Here is a 6,645-nt window from a genome sequence, read left to right on the forward strand (position 1 = left end):
ACAGGCACACTGATTGGAATTCCTACTTCTAGTTACATGAGCTCGTTGGCTGGAGGTCCTTTTCCTAGTTATACAGACATGTTACTCAAGGTCCTGCCTATAGTTCCATAGGTACTGGGGGTCTTGCCTCCAGTTAACAGGCACACTGACTGGAGGTCTTGCCTCTAGTTACACAGGCACTGGATACCCTGCCTCTAGTTACACAGGCACTGGAGGCCCTGCCTCTAGTTACACAGGCACTGGAGGCCCTGCTCTAGTTACACAGGCACTGGAGGCCCTACCTCTAGTTACACAGGCACTGGAGGCCCTGCCTCTACATACACGGGCACACTGAGCAGATTGTTACTCTGCTGTTGATTTACTCCATTTTCTTTTCTTTTCTTTTTTTTGGCCGGGGCTGGGTTTGAACCTGCCACCTCCGGCATATGAGACCGGCGCCCTACTCCTTGAGCCACAGGCACTACCCGATTTACTCCATTTTCATTTGGGTGGTTCTTCAGGTGCTCAGCTGCTGGGTTGTTTGTATGGTTCCTTCCTCCTTCTCCCAACAACCTCTGGCATGCAGTGACTGTGCCCTTAACAGGGATCTCCCTCCTGCCCCACCCAGCAACACCCAAAAGCATGGAAACCTTAGGGTTGAGGCTGTCTAAAGGGCTATTATTCATTGTTCTTAAACCTTGAAGGAGTTTGGGCTATGGTGGAGGAAGGAAGAAGAAATCCTTGACCCCAGGCAACGGAGAAGCTCTTTATCCCTCCAATGCAAGAAACTTTACTTTTAAATGTATATTTATTTTTTGTATTATTAGTTTTTTAGAGATGTAGTCTTGCTCTGTCTCCTAGGCTTGAGTGCAGTGGTGTGACCATAGCTAACAGCAATCTCAAACTCCTAGGCTTAAATAATCCTCCTGCCTCAGGTCTCCTGAGTAGCTGGGACTACAAGTATTTGCCACCATGCCAAGCTATTTTTATTTTTTAAGAGACGGGGTCTCACTCTTGCTTAGAGTGGTCTCAAACTCCTGAGCTCCAGGGATCCACCAACCTTGGCCTCCCAAAGTGCCGAGATTATAGGCCTAAGTCACTGTGATTGCCCCAAGTAGAGAAACAGAGTCTTGCTATGTTGCCCAGGCTGGTCTCTAACTCCTGGCCTCAAGCAATACTCCCACCTCAGTCCCCAGTCCCCACAGTGAGCCACTGTGCCAGGCCCAATGTAAGTTTAGGGTGGCCCGAGGCAGTCACGCCAATGGATAGCAGCGCCTACAAGCTGCAGGGAGCCCAGGCTGCATCCAAGGAGCTCTGATGGCTGAGGACCTATGGATCTACCTACCTGGCATCCCACACCTGCTGTAGTCAGTGGAAGACTATGACGTGCCCCTCCCTGCCACTCTGCCAACTAAGCGCCACCCCTACCCCCCATCTACCTATAATTCTGGCTGGATTCTGCCCTCTCTGCATAATGTCCTTCTTTTGGCCTGGGCCATCTCCCAGTGGGCCTCTGGCTACCCAGTCTCAACCCATTTCTTAAAAGCCTATCTTGTGCCCAGAGCTATTGCCTCTGTGCTACTAGTTTTCATCTCTCTTTTAACAGCTTTATTGAAACAGAATTCATATAACATACAATTCACCCTTTGGAAGTGTAGAATTCAATAGCTCTTAGTGTATTTGCAGAGTTGTGCACTCATCACCACAATCAATTTTAAAATGTGTTCATCACTCACAGAAAGAAGCCGTGGCCCCTTCAGCAGTCACTGACCATTCACTGCCCTCCCCGCCCATCGTCCACCAACGACAAATCCATCTTCTGTTTCTATGGATTTGCCTATTCTGGACATTTCCTAGAAAGGGAATCATCTAACATGTGGCCTTTTGGAACTGGCGTGATGCTTCCTTAGTTCCTCCACATATACGAACATCATTCCTTTTTATCACTGAATAACATTCCATTGCATGGATGGACCATATTTTATCAATATATTCCTCAGCTAATGGATGTGTAGGTTGTTGCTACTTTTTGGCTATTCTGAACAATGCTGGTATTTATGAGTTTTTATGCACACCATGCTGTCATTTCTCTTAGCATGCACTTAGAGGTGGAATTGCTAGATGAATGGTATATTAATTCTCTGTTTAAGCTTTTTAGAACTGCCGGACTGTTTTACAAAGCAGCTCTACCACTATACCTTCCCACCAGCAGTCTATGAGGCCCCAATTTCTCCGTCTTCCCATTGCTCTAAGAGCTCTTCAGTTAGAAGCCCCGAAGTGGATTACACAAAGGGTCACAAGGACCTACCATGAGTCACCACACCTGGCACTGTGAGCACCACAGAGCTGACCCTTTCACTGTCTGACAGCCAAGGATGCTTAAATTCCTGGCTGTGCACTGTACCCGGCAAAGCCACTATCTATTTCACCCTTGTAAAGGGACAATTGAGACCACAAGCCCCTCCTGTAAATGACTTCCTGAATTATTTTTTTCTGAACTCAATTTTGCATTTCAAAAGAACCTTAGCAAATTAGAGTTATCCATAAACAACGCACAGCTAGGCTGTCCTTATAAAGCAGGATGACTGCAATGGAAGGGTTGCTGGTGAGACGCGAACCCTTCTTTTGACTTTCTCTACTCCTGAAACCCACCCATAGGAATGATGAGATGATAAGACGTCCTGGAATTATTCACCAATGACAGCTGCCTACCTCGGTGAATATACTGAAAAGTACACCTTAAAAGGGTAACTTTCATGGTATGGGAATTATATCTCCATAATGCTGCTATATTATTTTTAAAAAGTGACACAAATTTAAAATGTTACTATCCACAGTATCCAATCACAAATCAGCCACTTTATACTCAGTTGAAACTATAAATCTATTCATGAACAAAAGCAGAGAAGCAAACAAGCTAAATTTAGTTTATACACAGCTTAATTTGAACAACAAACTATGCACCCAACTGCACGGGTCCAGTCACTGAGGCCTTCAGGAACATATATATATTTTTTTGAGACAGAGTCTCACTTGGTCACCCTCGGTAGAGTGCCATTGCATCATAGCCCACAGCAACCTCAAACTCTTGGGTTTCAGTGATCCTCTTGCCTCAGCCTCCCAAGCAGCTGGGACCACAGGCGCCCGCCACAACATTGGCTATTTTTTTAGAGACAGAGTCTCGCTCTGGCTCAGGCTGGTCTCGAACCTGTGAGCTCAGACAATCCACCCGCCTCAGCCTCCCAAGTGCTGGGATTATAGGTGTGAGCCATCACACCCAGCAGAAACATGATTATTTTAACCAGTTTTCCTCCTTCACTTGGTCGGTCACATTCCTCCTCCAGAAGAATTCCTACAGGCAGCTCCAGAGCCTCAAGAATTGTTTTGCACCTAAAGAGGTTTTCAAAACTGTGGCTCTTGACTCTTGGGGGCGGGGGGGGGGGTGGTGATACCTAACAAATAACAAAGAAACTACAATTGGTTAGACTTAATAAAGGTTTCTGGGCTTTAAATTATTTAAGGGAGATGGAAGGAAAATGTTTTGAAAATCGCAGATGGAGTTTGAAGAAATGGTAACATGACCTAGGATGAGTAAGAATGAAGGAGACCTCGACACAGGATCAGAATTATGTTAAACATGTGGTGGGTAAACATCTAGGAGGCTTAGTTGGTCACCACAGCCCTGGTGGACTAAAGGCTTTGTAGCTGTAATTGCTACTGTGTGACAGGAATGAAAATTACACCACTGCTATGCCAGAAAGAAGGTGTGTGGAATTTGCAACTTTCAAAGTGGAGTTAAGAAAAAAAAGAGAAAACGATCTCTTTTACATTCCTCTAAGGCAGTGGCTTTCAACCTTCCTAATGCCGCAACTTTTTAATACAGTTCCTCATGTTGTGGTGACCCCTAACCATAAAATTATTTTCGTTGCTACTTCATAACTGTAATTTTGCTACTACTATGAATCGTAATGTAAATATCTAATATGCAGGAGACCCCAAAGGGGTCACGACCCACAGATTGAGAACCACTACTCTAAGGTATGCCATTTAAAAATGAAATAAGTTTTGGAGTATACATACATCATGGAATGGTTAAATCTAGCATATTAACAAATGCATCACTTCACATACTTATTTTTGTGGTCAGAGCACTTAACATCCACTCCTTTTACATTTTTCAAGAATACATCATGTTGTACATAATAAATATACACAATGTTAAATGTCAGTTAATGTCAGTTAAAAAATAAATTAAAAAAAATAAAGTCACACACAAATTTCAGGAGAAAATGAAATAAGATAAACAAAACCCAAACAAATTATGTTTGCAAGATTGAAACTTACGCATTCTGGCTGTTTGTTCTTATTTGCTCTAGAGCAGCAGTTCTCAACCTGTGGGTTGCCACCCATTTTTAACAGTGAAAATACATTGTGGCCTTAGGAAAGTTGAGAACCCCTGCTCTCCAGCAAGTATCTTCCTTTTTTTCCTCAGAAGGGTTTGCTGACCCACAGAAATAGCAAACTATTGATAACGCACAAACCTTAGCCTAGTCCAAACAAATGAGATGCTCGAATTCTCCAAATCTGCCTTACTTGGAAGAGCAACCTAAAAATACAGACCTAGGAGTATGCACAAACACACAGGATATGTAACACTGATTGTTCATCATATGCCAAGTACTTCTGCTGTGTGCCTTACACTGCTTATCTCATAGAATTCCCATCCAAACCTTGTTCCCATTTTAAAGGTGAGAAATCTGAGGCTTAGCAAGGTTATATGGCTAACAGGTGGTGGAATTGGAACCAGAAGCCAGGTCTGATCCGATTTTCAAGCCTGTGCTCCTGACACTTCTCAGAGCTCTAGAAATTAATCACCCAGGACTGCAAAACTCATGGGCAAGCTGTCCATACTGGTGAACTCTCTCTAGTCAATCAGAAGAGAAGGGGTCCTTCAAAGCCACGGGCTGTAATTTCACCTCCCAGAAAACAAAGCAAAGGAAGAAAAGTTGTGTTTCTCGCTGCTTCACTTCATGGTAAAACTTCAAGAAACTTTTTACCCGTTCAGCTGGCTTCCATCTATCTCAACAGACCAAGAGGTAAGGAGATTTTACAGCTACAGCACGCAAGGACCAAGGAAAGGCTTCTCATTCTTGCCCGCAAGTTCTTACACCAAAAAGAAAATGGAAAGAGGAGTAAGACAGACCCAAAGCACTTACACGTTTCTCACGGCTTTGTATCCAAAAGCTCCCCGGCAGCCGGGTGGGGATCTGCTCCGGCGTGTGAGGGTTCTCCCAGGAAAGGCCTAAGTACGAGTATCATCATGCTGGGTACGGGGGGACGGGGTATCACTCCTTCCCTGGTCCTGCCCCAGGCGCTCCCGAACGAGGAGCAGAGCAGAGGCTGCAGTTCGAGTGACCTTTCTCTCTCTTTCCCGGAGGAGGGGAGGTTGCAGCACCCCAGGGCTGTCTGGGGCTCGGACGGAACCGGCGGGTATTCCCTGCACCCCTGAACCCAGCACTGGCCACCTGGAGCCCCTATGCATTGACCCGACAGCTTGAACCGAAGCACCCCTCCACCTGCCTGGGGAAAGAAACCTTAAGCAGCCCTGGGGGGTCCCGCGCTCCAGGCCGCTTCCGGTAGGACGTGATGAACCAAAGCCTCCCTCCCGAGCACGTTCTCCACGGGACCATCCCGCAGCCCTCACCTCGGGCAGGTCACTTGCAGGCCGCTCTCCGCCCGTTCCTCCGCCACACTGGCCGCCGCCGCCGCCGCCACCAGCAACCGCCCCCCCACCGCCTCCGCCACACTGGCCGCTCCCCCAGGTCTCCCGGGATGCGCAGCTGCCCACAGCCGGGAGCCGGAAGCGGGAAGCAGAGCAGAACAAGCGGCGTATGCGCGGCCCCGCCCAGGAGGCGTTTCCGAGGGCGTGGCCCGGAAGGGGCGTGGCCGCGAGGCGGACGCCGGGATCTGGGCCCGCACCACGTGGCTGAACCTACAGCTGCTGTCCGGTGGGGTCGTCCACGCGGCCTTGTGGGGGAAGCAGAGACTAAAGGGCGAGGGTGCTTGCAGTGAGTGACCCTTCAGGAGCGGGTCAGCGAGGTTGGGGGCTTTATTTTGGGGGAGGAGGTCAGGGAGGGTCTGGGTACCCCAGGACTGGAGGGTCTTGGGGGGACCGCAGGGTTGGAGGTCACTGACCAGAGAGGGTATGGCAGATGTCTTCTGGAGTCAACAGAGTCCTGAGGGACTCTGCAATTCCCTGGACATACTCCCTCTCTTGGGAGGCTGAGGCTGGAAGACAGAGGTACTGGGGAATTTCTTGGCGGGGGAGAGGGGGCTCATCGGGGTTGAGGGTGCCTTGGAGCAATAGACAGGTGCATTAACCGGGTGTTAGAGGGCTTCTGCAGACTCTTTCGGGCTGGGAGTAGCTAAAGGCGGGTAGGCGAGTCTGAGAGCCAGGGAGAGCCCAAGAAGTGGAGAGAGTGGGGTCTGTTGCTGGTGAAGAAGGGGCAGTTCAGATCCCAGAAAAGCAGGTCTGGAAAAAAGTGGTCTCAGACACCCCAACATAGGTACCATGAAATATCCTAATCACATATTAGACATCCAAGGAGGGACAGATACCCCTGATACAGATGTTATCAGATACCCCCCAAGCAGGTGCTGAGAGAC

At 48.1% G+C, this 6,645-nt stretch overlaps 1 protein-coding gene across 1 annotated transcript in view; it reads right to left on the minus strand.

The window, feature by feature from the left end:
* ARHGEF18 (Rho/Rac guanine nucleotide exchange factor 18) overlaps positions 1-5,859 on the minus strand; it is a 70,581-nt gene extending 64,722 nt beyond the window's left edge. Inside the window, exon 1 of the mRNA XM_053585862.1 lies at positions 5,684-5,859. The gene's annotated coding sequence lies outside the window, so the exon portion shown is untranslated. The remainder of the gene's footprint in view (positions 1-5,683) is intronic.
* Between the last annotated feature and the right edge of the window lie 786 nt (positions 5,860-6,645).

The sequence above is a fragment of the Nycticebus coucang genome, chromosome 3 (genome assembly GCF_027406575.1).
Source record: "Nycticebus coucang isolate mNycCou1 chromosome 3, mNycCou1.pri, whole genome shotgun sequence".
Classification (NCBI taxonomy): Eukaryota; Metazoa; Chordata; class Mammalia; order Primates; family Lorisidae; genus Nycticebus; species Nycticebus coucang.